Source organism: Bombyx mori, chromosome 13 (assembly GCF_030269925.1).
Source record: "Bombyx mori chromosome 13, ASM3026992v2".
In the NCBI taxonomy this organism is placed as follows: Eukaryota; Metazoa; Arthropoda; class Insecta; order Lepidoptera; family Bombycidae; genus Bombyx; species Bombyx mori.
This window is the reverse complement of record NC_085119.1, coordinates 12,507,314-12,529,214: the sequence shown is the minus strand read 5'-3', so window position 1 is coordinate 12,529,214 and position 21,901 is coordinate 12,507,314. Positions and strand designations below refer to the sequence as shown.

The following is a 21,901-nucleotide window of genomic DNA, read 5'->3' as shown; positions in this document are numbered from 1 at the left end:
AAGAGTAATAAAAATCCAGTTGTTCAAAAATCGTAGTGATTACTTATTTTATCAAGGCTTTAAAAATATACGCCTTTGGACATTGTAAGAATTAAAAGCTTAAATAGTTTCTAGCGTGCTAGCTGCCGTTTCTAGCTGCCTATTCCTGCCGTGAAGCAGTAATGCGTTTCGGTTTGAAGGGCGAGGCAGCCGTTGTAACTATACTTGAGACCTTAGAACTGATATCACAAGGTGGGTGGCGCATTTACGTCGTGGATGTCTATGGGTTCCAGTAACCACTTAACACCAGGTGGCCTGTGAGCTCGTCCACCTAGGTAAGCAAAAAAAAATTATAACAAAGCTTACACAAAATCCACTAGATTGTACGATGAATAAACATGAATAAAGAGGTCGATTTGCAAGAAATATTAAAAATTTTAATTTTTTTTATTGCTCAGATGGATGGACGAGCTCACAGCCCACCTGGTGTTAAGTGGTTACTGGAGCCCATAGATATTTACGTTACAACGGCTGCCCCACCCACCTTTCATGTTACATAGATAAATAAAGCAAGATCAGTAACGTCAATCTTATTTTATATAAAGAAAACGTTTAAATCATTTCCAAGTAAACACAGAAAAAAACATTAAAATCCCAATTATGCGCTAAATAATTTTCTTGCAACATTATACAACAATTGCGATGCTGGCTGTTGCCTACAGTATCTGATGCAAATCGCGGCAATGACACTTGCGCAACCATGGTACTTCGATGGTTGTAACATCGATATAGATCGGTCATTCAACTGGAAATGTATTTGTATAGAGCACGTGTTATAGATGAAATTTAGTTAATAATTTCGATGATCAATACTATAATACTATAAATACGGTAGCAACTTAAAAAAAAAATATTGCCCTTGTGTGCGGACGAGCATACGGCCCACCTAATGTTGAGTGGTTACCATCGCCCATGGACTTCAGCAATGCCAGAGGCAGAGCCAAGCCGCTGCCTACCCTTAAGTAACTCTCTACAAGCCTCGTTTAAAGAAGGACATGTCATAGCGCATAGCATAACTCTTATTTTATTAACTTCTCGCATTTTACAAAAACTCATAAATACTAAACATCTAAATTTATTTTCATCAAATACTTAATGGTTCTTAGTTGTTAGCTTTGACTAACAACTTTTTCGATAAAAAACGGAATTCATGTTGTTGAGCTATAAATAGAGCAACCAAAAGTCACATTTGGCGACGAAGGCATCAAACTTTGTTTTCAATTGCCTAAATATAAGCTGACGAGCGACCGGCCCACCTCAGTGAGTCTTACTGATACTCCTGGGTATTATTAGTAATGCCTAGGGTCGAGTTGAGCTTCTGCTCATTTATTAGAGCTCCTTTCAAACCTCGTTTGAAGCAGGATATATCGTAGCGCTCGGGAACCACAGAATAGAGAAATAAAGAAGATATACCTAAAAATCGAAAAATACGTGGCAAAGACATATTATCTGGAATCGATTTTCGGATGATGATTTTAAGTTGTGTGGATGAACTCTATTAGCCTTGATAGTAGTAGTATGATAATAAAGTGAATATGCTTAAGTCGTCGTGGCCTAAAGGACAAGACGTCCGGTGCATTCGTATCTAGCGATGCAACGGTGTTCAAATTCCGCGAGCGGGTACCAATTTTTCTAATAAAGTACGTACTTGACAAATGTTCACGATTGACTTCCACGGTGAAGGAATAGCATCGTGTAATAAAAATCAAACCTGCAAAATTATAATTTGCGTAATTACTGGTGGAGGACCATTTGTGAGTCCGCACGGGTAGGTCACACCACCCTGCCCATTTCTGCCGTGAAGCAGTAATACGTTTCGGTTTATAGTGTGGGGCAGCCGTTGTAACTATACTAAGACCTTAGAACTTTTATCTCAAGATGGGTAGCGCATTTACGCTGTAGATGTCTATGGGCTCCAGTAACCATTTAACACCAGGTGGGCTGTGAGCTCGTCCACCCACCTAAGCAATAAAAAAAAATTTAAAATGCTGAGATCATATCGAAGCGAAGTCTTCGAACGTGACTCTTTTTATCAAAAACACGCGCAATAAATTCGACACTGAGACTTGTGCAACCATGGTACCTCTGTAATTACAATATCGATATAATCTAGATCGCTCGCTGTAATGGGAACGAGTTCAACGCACAACGCGCACATGCATAGTGTTGCCAACGATTAATTTTTTTTTTTTTTTTTTTTTTTTTTTTTTTTTTTTTTTTTTTTTTTTTTTTTTTTTTTTTTTTTTTTTTTTATTGCCTTTGTAGGCAGACGAGCATACGGCCCACCTGATGGTAAGTGGTCACCGTCGCTCATGGACGTCAGCAATGCCAGGGGCAGAGCCAAGCCGCTGCCTACCATAAAGAACTCTCCGCAAGCCTCGTTTGAAGAAGGACATGTCATAGCGCTCGGAAAACACCGTGGAGGGGAGTTCATTCCAAAGCCGGATGGTACGTGGCAAAAAAGATCTTTGGAAACGCACTGTCGATGAACGCAGCGGTTCCAGATAATATGGATGAACTCTGCTCCGATGGCGGGAGGTGCGATGATAAAAAGGAGATGAGGGAATCATCTCGAATAATTCCTCAGAGCATTCCCCATGGACCATGCGGTATAAAACACAGAGAGAACCGAAGTCCCTCCGTAGACCCAGAGGTTCTAAGCGATCCGCGAGAGCAGGACTATCGACCATCCGAACAGCCCGTTTCTGTATGGAGTCAAATGGAAGTAGCTGGTATTTGGGAGCCCCGGCCCAGAGGTGAGAGCAGTACTCCACGCGAGGTCGGACCTGCGCTTTATAAAGCGCAAGTCTCTGTCCAGGCGTGAAATACCGCTTCGCTCTGTTGAGAACTCCCAACATTTTAGAGGCCAATTTGGCTTTACCTTCCAAATGACTCCGAAACTGGACATCGCTCGAAATATCGACCCCCAGAATCCCGATACTCGCGGAAAGCTGCAGGGATACTCCTTGAAATTCCGGCGCCATGACAAAAGGGTCCTTCTTCGCAGTGAACGCGCAAACCTGTGTCTTCAATGGGTTGAACTGAACTGAATTCAGTTCACCCCACTTGGAGACCCGCCCCAGAGAGTTCTCCACTTCAGACACAAGTTTTAATCGCCTCTCGTGTACAACGCTTCGAGAGAGACTCTGATGGCCGATATATCGCGCATCCCCCGTGCTGTCATCCGCATAGCAATGCATGCCATCAATAGATAGCATGTCATTGATATGCAGTATGAAAAGCGTGGGGGAGAGCACCGAACCTTGTGGAACACCAGCGTTGATGGTCATGGTATCGGAGCAGCAGCCATCGACGACAACTGCGATGCTCCGTCCATCCAAAAAGCTAGCGATCCACTTGCAGAGTCCCTCAGGGATCCCGTATGCTGGAAGCTTCGATAGAAGTGCCCTATGCCAGACCCTGTCGAAGGCCTTCGCGATGTCAAGGCTCACAGCGAGAGCCTCGCCCTTGCTTTCCAAGGCTTCAGCCCATTTATGTGTGAGGTATACAAGAAGATCGCCAGCTGAGCGACCATGACGGAAACCGTACTGCCGGTCACTGATCAGCTGGCGATCCTCAAGATACTTAAGAAGTTGGATGTTTATGATTCGCTCCATCACCTTGGAAAGCAAGGAAGTTATCGCGATAGGTCTGTAATTCGAGGGGTCCGACCGGTCACCCTTCTTGGGGATAGGGTGGACATGAGCAGTCTTCCATGAAGACGGAACCCTGTTGGTGTTGTACGAGAGGCGATATAGACGCGTTAGCGCGGGTGTCAATTCAGGGGCGCATGTTTTTAGAACCACTGCGGGGATGCAATCTGGCCCACTCGACTTATGGACATCAAGAAGCCGAAGCTCCTGCCTGACCGCACGCTGTGTGATGCGAATCTCAGGCATGGAGCTGTCACACCGGGAGATGTTGGGCGGCGTGGCTCCTCCGTCATCCAAAGTCGAGTATGAGGCAAAGAGCTTGACCAGAAGGTCAGCCTTCTCCTTCGCACTATGAGCCAGACTGTCATTGGACTTACGCAGTGGTGGAAGGCTAGACCTACAGAAGTTACCTTCTGCAGCCTTAGCCAGCGACCAGAAAGCACGGCTCCCAGAGGGATAGCTATTCAGTCGCTCGCCAATTCTGGCAACGTGCTCCGACTTCGCCTTGGCAATAGCCCTCTTATAGGACCTAGAGGCGGCGTTAAATTTCCGCCTTTTCTCCGAGATATCAGGATCCCGGCATCTCCTAGCAACATTAAATGCCACGTATGCAGACCGCTTGAGGCGTGCAGCATCCCTACTGGCTTTATTATACCAGGGTTTGCTGCGACCCCCAACGGGCACCTCAGAAGAAGGAATGAATAATTCCATTCCCTGAAGCACCACGTCTTTAAGTCGGTCCGCACAGACGTCAGGATCATCGGAGGAAAAGCAGAGCCGCCCCCATGGGTAGGATGCGTAAAATTCACGCATTCCATCCCAGTCTGCTGACCTGTACCGCCAAACTCTTCGAAACCCGGTCGTCGTTCGACGACTAGGACGAGAGAGTGGTATGGCAGCACGGATAAGGCGGTGATCAGACGATCCAAGTGGAGCGTCGACCACCACACTGTATCCAGCTGGGTGAGTGGTCAGCAGAAGGTCCAACAAAGAAGGCTCGTGCCCCTCAATGTCTGGGACACGGGTGGGCTGTGTCACCAGTTGTGAGAGGCCGTAGGACAAGGCGAAATCGTAGGCAGCCCGACCCGGGAGGTCAGTGGTTCTGGATCCCAACCACTCCTGGTGATGAGCGTTAAAGTCACCAAGGACCACCACCTCCGCAGATGGGTACTGCTCAAGCACGCGGTCAGTCCCCTCTTGTACATGCTCAAACAGAGCTGACCCCGCATCACTGCTGTGAGACCTGTACAGGCAAGCGTAGACTCTGGTACAGCCCCCATAGTCCACGCGTAGCCACAAGAGGGACAGGTCCCGTTGCTCGAGGCCCCGAAGCCGACGACAGCAGACATCCTCCCGGATAAACACACACACCCCGGCTTTACGCAGGAAGGTGTGCTCCAATGCGTAGCCGGGGTATCCGAGGTACGACGTATCGTCCGGTGCAGATATCTGCGTCTCAGTCAGGAAAAAGAGGGCAGGCTGCGCCGTCTCAAGGTGGTGATGTACGGCGTCAAGGTTACTGTGTAGGCCCCTGACATTGCTGAAATCCACATTAAACGTGGAATGGGGATCCGCCGAAAAAACTCTTTTTCTTTTGTCGACTTTCATGATAATTTTAGTTGGAGAGTAAGGATTTGGAGAGGTAGGATGCTAGAGGCGAGATCAAGGCAATACCTGAATAAAGCGCAGGGCACAATGAACACTCGATCCGGGGTTGCGCGAGAAGCTGACGCAGGGCATGGAAGGGCCCCCAGTCCACCCTGCATACGATCGCCGGGATCCACTCCGGTCTCCGACTCCGGCACGACGACCGCATGACAGGATTTTACACCGGTTGGCGGGACAGCTTCCTGGGGCGGAGTTTAGTTGTGACACCCAGGTTCAGGTCCCCTACTGACCGGCGGGCGGCGGCAGGCACCGTTTCACTGGGTCTCCCTATACCCCCGTCAGCAACCCACGCCCCGCGGACTTGCGCGCACGTTTGCTCTGCATGTTCCAAGTATCACCAAGACTCACCCCCAACAAGGAGGAGGAAAGGAAAGGAATAGAACTGGCTCTCCAACCCACATGCCGGAACACAGCTAGGCTATTTGGCGGCAGACTCTAGTTGGAGGGTGGTCGCCAGCCAGTCGGACTAGGTCCTACCACCGATTGTGTTTTCGGCTCCCGTTTAGCACCACCCAGGGGTTACTTGTAGGGAATCGCGGGTTAAACCTACGGAAGCGGGAAGCATCAACCCAACAATTAATAACTAAACGCATATTCGCACTCCTGGCAGCTGTTGCAATCGCTCATGGGTTTTTGTTGAACGTAGCGACTTTTGAACTGTTATCGTTTCTGTATATAGGCAGCGGCTTGGCTCTGCTCCTGGCATTTCTGAAGGCCATGGGCGACGGTAACCACTCACCATCAGATGGGCCGTATGCTCGTCTGCCTACAAGGGCATAAAAAATAATATATATTTTAAAGTACGTTTTTGTTGTAATTTTGTAGTATTCAAGGGCAAACGGAAGTTATGATTCTTTTTATGTCGAATAGACGCCGCTGGTCGACATTCGTGGTATTTTCTAAAGATTCTATTATTTTTTACCTTAACTTTATTGGGAAAAAGAAATAGCGTCCACGGATCTGGGATAGTTTATTCCATGTCAAAATTTCCCATGTCCATGTCCAGTTTGTGGCAAAAATTATCTCCGTTGTTCTAATTTACTACAATGGATAGCGGTGTAATGGTAGAAATTAAATGACGGAATCAACTCAAACAATTATTTAGAGCACTATCCGATTTTCGATGTGCTAACGTCTCATGTAATATATGAATCAATCAACAAATTATCTTTTATGGTTTTTTTTTTTATATTACATACATACAAAACTAGCTCCCTACAAATTGGTACAATCAGTACTAGCTTTTATTTATCACATCAGCTAAGAAGTTGTAAGAATCTATTATCATTGACTTTTACTTTTGAAATTCAAAAACAGATTATCGTCTATTCAGAAACTAGTTCCTTAATTGACAATCAAAATTTATCAGATAAACATATTGCATAGATACATTTTTGGACTGACGTTTGGATGCTTTGACATGACAACCGCAACCATTTGCAGCGAAAATTTGAATACAAACAATTTACGTAACGCATTTAATCAGATTTTTTTAATAATTTCTCCGGCTACGTTGATCTGATATGCAACTCTGTCATTCGTCACATAGCCTAGCTCTCTCTTGTACAGCGACACTCAAACTACAAAAATTAAATTACCATCAGAGATAGCCACTAAAATTATATATTTAATTTTCAAAGATTAAACTTGTTGTCTGTATATAAACTTAAAATTTAATGCCGTATTATAAATAATAAATTTCATAGTTGGGGGTGAAATCTTGCTAATCCTATTAATTATCAATAAGTCATGTTGCATTGTTTTCAGTTACATTAATTCTCCTAAAGCTTACGTTTCAAATATTAGAAATATGAGACAATATTTATGATATAAATATGGACAAAATCAACATCACAATATCAATGTACGTATATGTACTACGACCTTTTCGATAATTACTTGAAAAAAATATTTAAATAACTATAGGAAATCCTATCATATGGAAATGTACGATTGCGATCTAAAGACCAAAAGGCCATCGTTTGTACTGCATAGGTAATTGTTATAATTACAATAAACATGTTCCTGATGCTAAGCGTTGTTAACAAGCATATCAATAATTGTGAGGGTCATTTGATACGAGCCTCAATCGAGACTATTACGATGACTGTCCATAATGCATTTTAATAATTTAATGCTAAGTGACGGCTACGTAACCTTAAGCTTCAGAAAACAATGTTTTAATCGCGCATGATTTGATTGAACTGTAGATCATTTTTTATTGATTCTATTTCGTGATACGTACATTTTTTAGATTGCTTTCGATATTTTAATATTTTATTTTTATTTTTTATTGCTTAGATGGATGGACGAGCTCACAGCCCATCTAGTGTTAAGTGGTTACTGGAGTCCATAGACATCTACAACGTAAATGCGCAACCCACCTCGAGATATAAGTTCTAAGGTCTCAGTACAGTTACAACGGCTACCCTACCCTTCGAACCGTTGCCGTCAAATAATTATGTTTGTTAGAAGTCTTCTTGTATAACTGGTTGAGCTTAGGGCTATACAAGAACTGTAATCGATCCTTTTTAATGTAATTATTGCACAAACTTCTTTTTTCATTTTTTTTTTGTACGTAAAGGAATCTTTGAACGTCAATTTTGCTGCCTTCAAGATTATTTTTGAAGATTAATCTGAAAATTTGGCGCGCACGCATCAAGTACCGATGACAATAAAATAATTTTGTAACTTCGCTCTAATATCTTAATCGGTATCAACAGATAACGAATACAGCTGTTATTTAAGCGTGTTTTTTTTTTTAAGTTTTAAAACTTGCAGTATACGTATATACGTATTTTTTGGTACACAATGTAATTAATTTCAAAATACCCTGTCATTAAAACTTTTTTTTTACGTCAAATACTTAGTGATTTGTATTTTGAATTATTGAAGTGCTATTTGAGCACCACTGACCATAATTATCGTTAGCATGAGATCAACACACACACTTTCTTCCGCGCATCAACGACTCCGGACTTACCTAACCAGTATAGTAGTTTCCGTATCAGCATTATCTTAACATACCGGTTTACACTAATGGTGACTATATAATATGTAGGATATATGGACAAGATATTGTCTATAATTTTTTTTTTCAAATACCGTTTGGCATCAGTCGACGAATTTTTCTTTATTAGTCAAACTTTACGTCGCTTCTGTATCTAAGTAAATGTTAGTGCAGCTGCTAAAGTATGCATAATCCGTCGTTTTTTCTTTTTAAATATCAATCAAATCAGTCGACAAAAGTTTAGTAGCTATGCTAAATAGTATAATTTTTGTACGTAATAACTTAATTTTTAGTGTCGTATCTTAACGTAAATTAATATGTGAAATAAAAAAGTGAAATCCAGAAGTCTGCACATCGAAAAAGTAGTGTAAAAAGGGCGTAGGTAACTAAAGAAGAGTTATTCTTCTTAAGCCATAAAAATGAATGAAAGTGAGTTATCGAACTATTTTTGTCGTTTTGTTTGTTCGCGCTCATCTCGGGAATTACTGAATAGATTTTCATGTAGCTTAGACAGGTAGATAGAGATTACTTTGCAGCAGAATATACGCTTTCATCAAAACCGGTTGTTATTAAAGTATATCGTCTTTTAAAGTTTTTTGGTTTTTACTTTTATACTACTAGATTTTACATAGTAAATTATATTATTAATACGAACGTACTATCCTATTTATAACGTTTTGACACGTAAACTACAGAACGGTATGAACAACGGTATGAATGACGAACTGGTATGAAAATAGTTTGAACGGTGAGAAATGTATGGGCTGGGCCAACTTTTATCCCACTGCCGAAATGCCTTATGACGAAATGTAGTTTATAAATATAATTTTTTAAACTATTACCTCCGAAACTAGACGTGAATTTTAATAAGCAAGCAGCTATGAGTCATTGCTTGAATCAGCTTGATCTTAACGCGCGAGAAATAACAAATACCAGGTTTTTTATAGCATCTCAATTAAGATTGTCTACTCAAGTTCAAATAAATGCGGAACACAGAGTGCATTAGCATCTAAATCGTGCTGGCTATTTGGGAACAGTGTCAGAAATATCTTAAAGACAAACAGTTAGTCTGTGTCCGTGAGGTCGTGTCACGATTCGAAGCACGCGCATTAAATAATTCTTCTATTTAGTTTGACGCGATACAAGCTTCCTCGTATTTGTTCGTTCGATTAATGATATATTATACTAGAAAAAAACTGGTAACCACAATACATTTAAACATTTCCGTTTGTTTAAAAAAATCGTACCCAAATTATAATGTTAGACAATACTACGATAAGACAATTGAAAGCTATTATACACCCTTAAAAACAAATATCACAAGATACTATCTAATTTATAAGAAAACTTTGTAAATTAAGATTTTTAGAGGCATCATTTCCATAATTTATAAAACAAAAAAAACAACACTTAGGATCCCAGGGGTATGGCTGTAAAAATTTAAAGTCACGCACAAAAGTAATTTATCATAGTGATTGTTGTCGGCATCTGGGTGCGGGAATAAATCGCGGAGTTTTAGCGTTAACGGCTCAGTCCAACGGGTGCCCGCTGAAACGGTCAGGTAATAATTCCAATCCGTACAGGAAGTACGACTTCGGAACGGGAAAACTTGGTCACATTACCTTTTAATTCGGGCCGACAAATAAGTTGTCGTCGCGAAGGATTCCGCCCAAACAGCGCAAACTTGTGTCGAGACAGACTAAATTGACGCGAGAGATTGCCGCCCTCCGTCGCTGTTTCAAAGCAATGAGATACGAATTTCTCATTAAAATTTTCAGAGCGAAAGTCGGATTCCCGTTGCCCCATTCAATTCCGCCTTTTGAAACGGAATCACAAGTTTTAACGAATTACTTTGACAATAACGTATTCGATATAAAAGAAGAGATGGGTTAAATTGCTTCATTATGAGTTTTGTTCAAGTTTGCTGAAAGTAAAGAGATCTTTGATGTATTTTACTTACCAAACTTCCACACGTTTGGTATGTATATGGTCTGCATTTATTATTTTGTATGGCCTCTGCTTTTTGACATTACAAATTACCCCACCAAATTGCACCATCCCATGAGAAACGATACAGATATTTAAATTTAAAAAGATTCCGAGAAAATGAGGAAAACTTTCGTTCTGTTCGTCACCGGTTTTCCGGTTATGATAATCGAACCCGCGACCTTAATCTCAACAGTTAGGGGCGCTGATTTAGTGTTACACCATTGTTCAAAAATAATACCGGGTGACAAAACGAAATACCTACGCGTCGAAAAAGATTCTAGAATTTTTTTCTTCGCAAAACTGTCTCCATTGAGCACCGATAAAGTTATATGGATCCACTGGCTCTCCAGGTAAACAGCTCAATTTCACTTTGCCTTGTATTATGCTAATCAACTCCGTGACTTTACGAATAGAATTAAATTTCGCTGCCGTTTAGAAGTTCGTTTTTCTTTGTTTATTCAAATAGGTCCCGCCGATTAATTTCGGGAACTCATTCTCAGTTTCATTGAAAATAACGAGTTTAATTAACAACTTTTGTTCTGACATTCGGAAAATATTAATATCACAAACTTAGTCTTAAAGATTTTTGAGATTTGAATGCCGTACAATTATTTCATTTGATTCACGGATTAAATAAGCACCGCGAATGAGAGAAATAAAGATAGATATCATTAAAATAAGATTGTTTTTAATACTATTGCATTGACAATCCAATCCGTTCTTTAACAAAGAAAGTGAATAATTTCTAACATGATTTAGATTGTTGTTTTTTGGTCTGAAACACTCGGTGAGTGGTCACCGTGAAAATCAAAATTGTCAGGAGCACAGCTTATGAATATATATTAACTAACAAACTAGTATTACTACTAACTACTTTACAATTTTTTAAACTATTTTCAATATCTACCCACCCTTTTCTATTATATAGGCAATTATGTAATTATTTGTAAATCTATATTAATAGATTTACAAACCCAGAATATATTTAAATACCATATATTTATTTATGTGGCATTTCTTGATCATCATCCTCAAAAGAAAAGACTCAAAATATATTAAGATATAAAAAGTCATAATTAATCTAATCTTAATTCATACATTATAATATTTAAATAAGTTGGAGGATCCAGATTTTGACAAAAAAATTTATATAAAAAAGAAAGTTACGGTCATTGTCCGAACGACAATTTATCTTAAACGAATTAACGTTTTTTTTTCTTTTTATATTAAATACGTCAAGTGTCGTTAGGTTTCAAATGCCGTGGTTTCACGAGAGGTCAACAAACACTCTCTCCGTGACCTTTTGATCTCACGTAATCGGATACTACAAAGTTAACATAAGCCTACGTAATACTCTCTGTAATTTGCATAGATGGACAGTCAAGCTCACGGCACATCACTCGATACATCTGTACCTAGTCTTGCCATAAATACTGAGACAAAGGAAAAACAAAAATTCCATTGCAAATAACATTTCTTACTTTTAGAGTGTGTTAGTTTAATACATAAATATAAAACAATTTAAATTATAAAAAGTTTATTCGAAGTGGTCTCCATTGACTGCAATACAGTCCTTTAAACGTTGAGGCCAGTTATCAATAGAAGCACGCACTCTTTCCATGGGAAAAATTTTCACTGTCAATCGTACGGATTGTTTTAGGGACTCCAAATTATCATGGCGTTTAGAGCAAGCCGTACTCTCTAAAACTGACCATAAATCACAATCCAGCGGATTAAGATCGGGACTAGATGACGGCCAGTCTTCAGCTCTGATGAAGTTCGAAACGTTCGTTTCCAACCAAGACCGAGCTTTATGACCTGGCGCCGAGTCTTGCTGGAAGGACCATTCTTGATTATTGAACATGGTGTTGTTAAGGGGCTTCACTACCTTCTCAAGAATGGTATCTTGATACACTTGTGCCGATGTTTTCATACCTTTTTCACAAAAGTGTGGCTCAGTCACTCCTTCATAGCTAATACCCCACCAAACCATCACTGAAGTCGGATAGTGTCCACGTTGCACTCTGTTGACTAATTGGGAAGCTTCCTTAGAGCTTTGAGCATAAATACGGTCATTTTGTTTGTTAAAATGTTGCTCAATTGTAAAAAAAATCTCATCCGTAAACAAAAATTTTCTATGACCTCCCTTTGTGTACCGCTTCAGTAGTTGTTTCGATTTTGCCACCCTATTCTCTTTTGAATTATCAGTTAAGAAATGACCAGTGCGTCTTTTATAGGCTGCAAGTCCTAAGTCATCTTTTAAAATAGGCGACATGGTTCTAGGTGCTATCTTCATCTCCCGAGATAAAATCTTTTGCTTTCGGACAGGATTTCTTCGAATTCTTTCCCTTACTGCTTTGACCACCTTTTTCGTACGAACACTACGTGGACGGCCAGATCTTTTTCTGTCACAAATAGAGGAGGTCTCATTGCACCTACTAATAGCCCGGTACACAAACATTTTACTAATACCAAGCGTATGGAGAGTTTTAAAAATTGCATTTGGCTCCATACCTACTTTGTGTAATGCAATCACAGCGATTCGGTTCTCTTTATCACCTCACTCCATTTTAATATCGCAAAATATTGTACAATGTACTGGCGCCAAAATAAGAAAACTCAATGAGCAATCATATAAAAATAACAGATTCCAAATTCAAATATAATATTTTGTTTATTTTTACAGTATTTATAACAGTATTTATTATGGCCAGACTAAGTATATTACAAATACGCTTAAAATACAACAGTTGAATAACATTTTCTCTTCTGTCAACCGATTTACAGTTACCTGCAGAGTCACTATTCGCGAGCCCAAATTTAATCTTCTCTTACGATTTTATATCGCGTTTTTTATTGTCATTAAATTGTTGAACACGTGCGAATCGTCCGTGATTAGATTTTCAGTTTATTATTAAAATTAGTTATTTCGGATGTGAAGTCGAAATGTCAGCTGGATTTCATAACAGTGATCACGTTCTTCAAGCCGATACAAATAATTGATTTGCGGCATTGTGGAGACACTCACTACTGTGGTCTCAGATATATCCTGCTACGAGTAAATGCCAGATGACGATCGCATTGTACTGATAAATACTAAAAAACACAGTTACCCATTCTCTGAACGTTTACAACACCCACAGGAAAAGGTGGGGTGGTGCTATACAAATCCCCTTCTACTAATAACAAATAATTAACAGTGTTTATCTGCTTGTTTCGGATGTCATGAGAGTAACTGTTCGAGACCGGAAAATTATGTTTAGCTTAATCATTAATGTAAGTTCGCATAATTTTGTATAATAAGCTACTTCGCTGATAATAACGTGTAATAAGATAACTCATTAATTTCATATTTCTAAAGGTTTTAAAATAAATTTGCTTTGACACTTTAATATGCTGTTTGAAGAAAATTTTGCTAATAAATCTTAGAATTTAAATTAATATTAAATTACGGACATTCTTTTCATCTTTATTAGTACTTGTTTCGGATTATTTTCTAAGACATTTAACTTACAATTGTATGCATTTCCATAAACATGACTAATGTTACAATGTGTATATCAATGTTAGATACAATGCGAGTAACAAAATAATTAAATAGTCTCTTGATAGGTATTCGAATTAAAAACCAAAGGATCCAGGATTAACATGAAGAAACTCTACGTCATTTAAATGAAGACGTAATCATTTTAAAGCGATTAATGAATAAACCAATAATGAAACAGATTCATAATACCTCAAAGGGTTGACAGGGGTTCTTTTGGGGGATCAAATGGATTTTTAAAATGTCCTTTTGTTAAGGATTTCGTACTCCTCGATAAGAAATTGGATTAGGAATTTAATTATCTGACAAAGCTGTGAAAGCAATTACAATCATTTATATAAATAGTCGTCGACGACTTTATTCGGGGATCGAATGATTTATTTTTATTTGATTACATTGAAATTGGAATCTAGTAATGAAAAAAAATGTTTTTTTCTTCACAGGTAGCGTTCGCAGAGTAGATTTTCTGGTGAGTACTTTACTGTGTACGGTTATTACGACCAGGACGACGACCACGACCCGTGGCCGGTGAGTAGTTTTAACTAACGAAGTACCAGGGTAGGCAACAATCACAGCGTGACTACATTTCTGCAAAACTGCATATTTCTATGCGTTTTGGTTTAAATTCTATGCGTTTGCTTATCGGCTTCATAGATATCGTCATACTAAACCGCGCACGCGAATCACGCGTTATAATTATTAACATCCAAAGAAATATAATACAATTTTATCGTGAACCATACTAGATGAGATCGTCATCTTTAAATGTAGCCTTGCAGCTTAGTTTAACCATACTGTAAATTCATGCTACTAAATTGGACTCTATAATGAAATCTAGCAACGTATTTTTATAAATACCAGAAAACCAAAACCTATTACCTCAATCCACAAAGATCGGGCCCATTTAGATTAACCGTCATGTCTTATTTAATTTGGCACGATCCGCATCGGAAACTATCGACCCTACGGCGCCGGCGGACGGCGGAAATCAAACTAATCGATTTTCATTTTGCCGACAGGAAATTAAATCCTTTGAGTCGTTCTCGATAACGGATTTCAACTAAGCACGACACGTGCTCACGAAGCGAAGGCACATATTTAAAATTAAGACCCAATCTGTTATTGCAGTACTTCTGTAATTGATTTAGAAGTTTAATCATTGTGAACAGTATAAGTGTTCAAGACTCAGTGTTTTTTAAGCTATTGCAGCTTTTATCGCGGGCCTTGAGCGCGGCGACCGAATCATGAAATTCCGTAACGAAAAAAACCTTACACCCCTCACTCTGCCTACCATGTAGCTCGCGTTCAGCACATTCACACGTAGCGCTTGTGTAGTGTTTGTGAATAAGCGCGTGGCGTGACGTCACACTGCATGCGCATCATGAAAACTCTGCCCATCTCTCTCTCGCGCGGTCTAGCTTATGAGTGTGAAGGGGACAGTTAAGGTTTTTCCTTTATTCATGTTTAATATAGCGTGGCCTTGTTTTATTATTATTTTAATATTAAATTATCATTGTCTAATTATAATTGCATAAGTTGATAAAAAATGCTATGCAATAGCTTTAGCGCGGCAGTTCCCGAGCGCCACACGTTTTTTTTTAATCTGTTTCATACACTCAATAAATTTATTTAAATGTTGCAGTATACTATTTCAACGTAATCTAAAATTCAGAGAAATGTGAATAGCATTTGAGGTATTAACTAAAGAAAGACAAACAAACGCTTACCAGAAATTTCATGTGACAGTATATTTACTACGTAAGTTTCATACCCGATCCTGTAGACCGAATGGTAAACAGTCGACATCGCCCTAAACACGTCATTATGGATCCTCCCGATCCATTAACGGTGCTTTTAGTTACCCCAAGCACCGGTCACTGTCCTCGTCGAACCCGTCGCTTGTGACGAAGAGCTCGACGAGTGAATTAACCCATAGACACAACCCACTGAGTTTCTCGCCGAATCTTCTCAATGGGTCGCGTTTCCGATTCAGTGGTAGATTCGGCGAAGCACCGCTCTTGCTAGGGCCAGTGCTAGCAACACTTTCGATTTGAGCCCCGTGAGGATTTGAGCCCGATGTTAGGGTGAAGCTGAAATAGCCTCTCAAGGCTATCAGCATAGGTAAGGAAAAAAAATACGCAAGCAAACTTCACAATGATTTTCGTTTGTATCGTCAAAATAACCAAACAGCAACAAAAAACACAAAAGTTCGAAGTAAAAAATTCTGAGCATATTTGTTTCTGTGACCTCATAATTCTTAATCTCCATCAATCACTTAGTCGTTGAACGACAAAAACTTCACAACTTTTTTGTTAATGTTTGCCGAATTTGGTAGCCTCTATTCATAAGATCAATAACGCAAAGATTTCACGAAAATTAGTTTGATCTTTGTTCGTGTTTCAAAAAGCTATAACAAAATTTGCAATGTTACAAAATTGTTAGGTTAGACCTTTGCCGCGGTCTGTTTGCCATCAATGCTTTCAATCACTTGAGATTTCAATTTTATCGCGTTTCGTGGGCTTATTTTATTATTAGATTTATTTATAATTGTTAAACGGATTTTAAAAAGTTTTCATGTAATTAAATTACCAGCCAAGACTATGATATCTTAAGATGATAAAATAATATGAAATTTGTGACGTAACAAAATTACAAGAATAATTTGAATTTGCGCGCTGCCGTACGTATCTTATCTATTATTTCTTTCTTTGTTGTTTTTGTTTTTGTTATAGTACGGAGGATCTTGATCGTCACGATTAATGGCTTGATCTATCTAATCATAAATAAGAAAACATCCTAACGTCGGATATAAGTCAGAATATATGATTATGTTTAGTAATTCATCTATACACTAATTTATTAATTATTGGAAGTGCTTACCGAGTTTTTTGTTATTAAATTTGTAATACATAATTAATGAAACTCGACGCATTGACCCGTAAAGATTTGCTCTTATTTTCACTATATACACACTATAGGTGTACAATATATTCGGCGTTGGTCGGGTAATATAATTTACCAAGAGAGAAAGTGTTCTATATCTCTTTTCAGTTTGTAAAGTGTTTTTAAAAGAAATCGCATCCTAATCCGTTTGCCATTTTTGCGTGATTATGTTTCTTCATACATTCAAATATAATACAAATCATCACTTTTATCATATTAAAATATATATCTAACTGTCGTGTTCTTTTGGTATTCCGTAACGTGAATAATTTATTGTATTAGAATTCTAAACATCAAAGTTTAAAATTAGCAAGTACCGTAGCTACTTTTTCTTATGTCTATAAATAATTTCGTATATTATAATATTACGAGTATAATAGAATGGAATTGATGTCTAAAATATTGTTGTACGTAATAGAACCAACAATATATTACCCGAAGCTTTTTTTTGGTAAAAATCAAAGCATATTTCTGCAAAATATGGACTGGAAATTTTAATATTTTCAATAAATTATATTTACGATGCAGAGAAATTTCCCATCTCAACTGTGCTCAGCCCTTTCATGTTTGAAATACCGCATCCAAGAAATATGTTCATTTTAGACATTGTTCGTATGTTTTCTACAATTTTATTTAGGTAGATCACAGATGATTTTTTTTATATAAATCGTTTAATATAATTAGTAATACATAGCCTACGATATAAACAAGTTTATTAGAGTATTAAGATTTATAAAGTTACCAAATTAATGTATATTACTATTATTCATTATTATTCTTATTTCTCATATTATTACCTCTCATATTATTATTCTTATATTAATACGTGAAGCAAAAACTTTGTACCCCTTTTTGCGAAAATTGTGCGGACGGAGGATTATGAAATTTCTCACACTTATAGAGAATATAGAGAAGGAGTGCACAATGCTAAATTTTTTTTAAAATAATTCATAAAATATACTTTAAATCAATAATGAAAACATTACACACCCTACCATGTATTTGACACAACACATATTATTATATAAAAATATACTCTTTGTTTACTGTCAATTGGGAAACTTTTGTTATTGTTTAAAGTCTGTAGTTGAATTGAAAATAGATTAATATGGTTTGTCTTTAATATTATTGATCTATAGTGTAGTTTTGGCGAATACTGATAATGTTATCGAAATATAATAGTGTTTGACAATAGAACCATAATAATGTTTAAACTTATAATTTCAATTAACTATATAGTCGAATTTTGACTACTGCGGGGCCACTAGTTATTCTTATTTTGTCTCCCGTCGGTACATAATATGCAATTTAAAAACTTTGTTTCAGTTATGTTATTTTTCATAGACTCTTATGCTCCACTTCATCTTCATCTTGTATCATCATCATCATCAGCCTTTATCTGCCCACTGCTGGACATAGGCCTTCCCCAATGCCTTCCACATAATGCGGTCCTGTATCTTTGTACATAAAAATCCGAGATTACACTCATATTAACGTTGCTTACAAACGTTATTCCATCTGGTATGACATACACAAGAGTGGCGTTCGATTTGTCCGCGGCCGGGCGACTTCCCACGGGAAATTAAGAAACGAGATACCACTGACCGCGACTACGACGGAGCCAATTCACTAGGATACCCATATCTGTTTTCCATTATCGGACTTTACTGTTTTTATGATCGTACGTTCGTATGTGCTAAATATGTTCGGTTCGCACGCTGTAATGTTTGCTGTAGATTTTTGCGTGATGCTCGATCGCTGAGTGTCGATAATGAACATGAATTTGCTAATGAAATCTTTGTTTTTATTTACCTAATACGCCTCCTGATCATTTTCTTGAAGGGTTTTCAAACGTTTTATTTTATTACTTAATTATAATCTCCAGAAAGAGTCTTAAAATCAGCGAAGTATTCAATTAATTTACGCATTATGTGTTATAAAAGTTTCAGTTAAGGTTTTTTTTTTTTTTTTTATTGCTTAGATGGTTGGACGAGCTCACAGCCCACCTGGTGTTAAGTGGTTACTGGAGCCCATAGACATCCACAACGTAAATGCGCCACCCACCTCCAGATATAAGTTCTAAGGTCTCAGTATAGTTACAACGGCTACCCCACCCTTCGAACCGAAACGCATTACTGCTTCACGGCGGAAACAGGCGGGGTGGTGGTACCTACCCGTGTGGACTCCCAAGAGGTCCTACCACCAGTAATTACGCAAATTATAATTTTGCGGGTTTCATTTTTATTACACGATGTTATTCCTTCACCGTGGAAGTCAATCGTTAACATTTGTTGAGTACGTATTTCATTAGAAAAATTGGTACCCGCCTGCGGGATTCGAACACCGGTGCATCGCTTCATACGAATGCACCGGACGTCTTATCCTTTAGGCCACGACGACTTCCAAGGAAGTTAAACGAATATTTTCTGTCGTACGATAGATAAAAGAAAGCTTAGAGCAGATTAATAAAGACGCAAAAACGCAAAATATTAATGTGCACATTATTTATATTACAGAAAAACTATTAGCATACAATTAACTTGCTTAAATTCCTCCAAAGTACCAGCATGAGAACGGTTAACCACAAAGTATCACATAGCCGCATAACTAGAATGCAGTAAAACGTCAAATTAAAAACACATTAGCACATAAACGATGTGCTAACTGAATAAGGTTGCATCGGTCTTTTTAATGTTGCAAAACTGTATTTTTGGGTGAGTACATGTTAATAGATTTATTTTTAGCACAACATTTTTAGATTAAGTCTAAACTTGCCTGACCTAGACTGACCTAGATTAGTAGGTTGTAAATAAATATGATATAAATAGGATATTTAAAAATGGTGATGATGAATGAGGATGATATAATAATTTAAATTATATCAGACTTCTTATTAGAAATATATATTTCACTAGTTTCCGATGTAAAATCGATTACATGGAAGCTCTTTTTTAGCGAAAAGGCCGACTCTTGTGCAAATTATACCTCCCTATCGACGTTTAAATTGTGTCTTCGTGTGAAATAATAATAATAATAATAATCCCATTTTATTTCCAAAAATAAACAAAAAAAACACCTTATCAAATAAAAAAATACAAAATTAATTAAAATAAATTACAACATTAAAAATTTCCAAAGTTTGGTATGAAATATACATATTGTACTCTTTGTATTTCTTTGTATTTTTTTCTGTCTCTTAGACTTAAGAAAAAATTGGCCAAGTCATTGCACTTAGGCAATCTTATAAAAAATGCACCTGATAAAATTAAAATGACTTGGAATATCATTAATAGGGAGACTGGGAATGTCAGAAACAGCAATGCTGAATTAACTTTAAAAATCAATAATCGAATAATAACTTCTCATCAAGAAGTGGCCAGTGCCTTTGAGCACTACTTTGCTGATATCCCAGCTTCTACTACAAAATCTTTAATTTCATCTCCTACCGTCGCCGAATCATTACTGCAAAATCATGTTGATAAATGTAGTGTTAACTTTAAGTTCACAAATATTGATATAAAGGACATAATTGATAATTCAAGCTCATTAATATTAAGAAAACTGGTGATTTATGGGGAATTTCAATTAATGTTATAAAATCCATTATTGATATAATTGCACCTTACCTTGCTACAATATTTAATGACTGTATTGATGGTGGTGTGTTTCCTGATCTAATGAAATATAGTAAAATAATACCTTTATTTAAATCTGGTAGTAATTTTGACCCCTCTAACTTTAGGCCCATTTCAGTACTACCTACATTGAGTAAATTTTTTGAAAAAATTATTCTGGAACAACTTTTGAACCACTTCAATTCCAATAACCTGCTTCATAACAAACAATATGGATTCACTAGAGGTCGGTCAACTATTGATGCAGGTGTAGATCTCATTAAAAATATTTTTCAGGCTTGGGAAGAGTCGCATAATGCCCTTGGGGTTTTCTGCGACTTATCTAAAGCTTTTGATTGTGTTGAGCATAATACATTGTTGAGGAAATTACACCATTATGGTATTAGGGGCGTTTCATTAGAACTTATTAAATCTTATTTATCCGGAAGAATCCAAAAGGTAGACGTTAAAGGAACGAGATCTTCCGGTGTCTTACTTAATATGGGTGTTCCTCAGGGTTCCATATTGGGTCCCTTCCTATTTCTTGTATATATCAATGATTTACCTAAATTCATTGAAACCCGTCACGAGGTCGTATTATTCGCTGATGATACATCATTATTGTTTAAAATTAAACGACATTTGGAAGATTATGACGATGTGAATGATGCTATCTCGCGCGTGGTACATTGTTTTAGTGTTAATAATCTGTTATTAAATAACAAAAAAACAAAATGTATAAAATTTACCACACCTAATGTTGGACAAGTAGACACTAATATTACTGTAAGTGGAGAGACACTGGAGCTTGTGGATTCGACAGTTTTTCTTGGTATAACAGTTGATTCCAAGCTGCAGTGGGGTCCTCACATATGCAAGTTAGCGAGTATGCTTAGTTCTGCAGCGTTTGCGGTAAAAAATACGAATGTATACTAATGAAGATACGGCACGCCTGGTTTATTTTAGTTATTTTCATAGTGTTATGTCCTATGGCATTTTGCTATGGGGCAATGCTGCCGATGTCGAAACGATTTTCATCCTGCAGAAGAGGGCTATTCGTGCTATTTATAATATGCACCCGAGGGAATCCTTGAGGGACAAGTTTAAGGAAATCAAAATTCTAACTTTAGCGTCCCAATACATTTTTGAAAATTTATTGTACGTGCGTAAAAACATTGAAGAATTCCCCAGAGTCTGCGATTTGCACAATGTGAACACTAGGAACAAACATAGGCTTGCGTTGCCGGCGGCTCGAATTAAGAAAATAAGCAACTCTTTTAGGGGGCTGGGTGTACAGCTTTTCAACAAGATCCCACTAAACGTTCAATTACTACCTGTTCATAGATTTAAGAAAACTGTTAAGGAACGTTTGTGCAACAAGGCATATTATAAAGATAAGGATTATTTACTAGATGGCACTACGTGGGAATGAGGCACTCGC

General features: G+C 37.9%; 1 protein-coding gene across 4 annotated transcripts in view; it reads left to right on the top strand.

Moving 5' to 3' along the window:
• Positions 1 to 21,901, top strand: part of LOC101741917 (uncharacterized) — a 164,792-nt gene that overhangs the window by 29,806 nt on the left and 113,085 nt on the right. For all 4 annotated transcript variants that reach the window (XM_062671902.1, XM_038014842.2, XM_004927727.4 and 1 more), the window contains exon 2: positions 14,347 to 14,372. The gene's annotated coding sequence lies outside the window, so the exon portion shown is untranslated. The remainder of the gene's footprint in view (positions 1 to 14,346; positions 14,373 to 21,901) is intronic.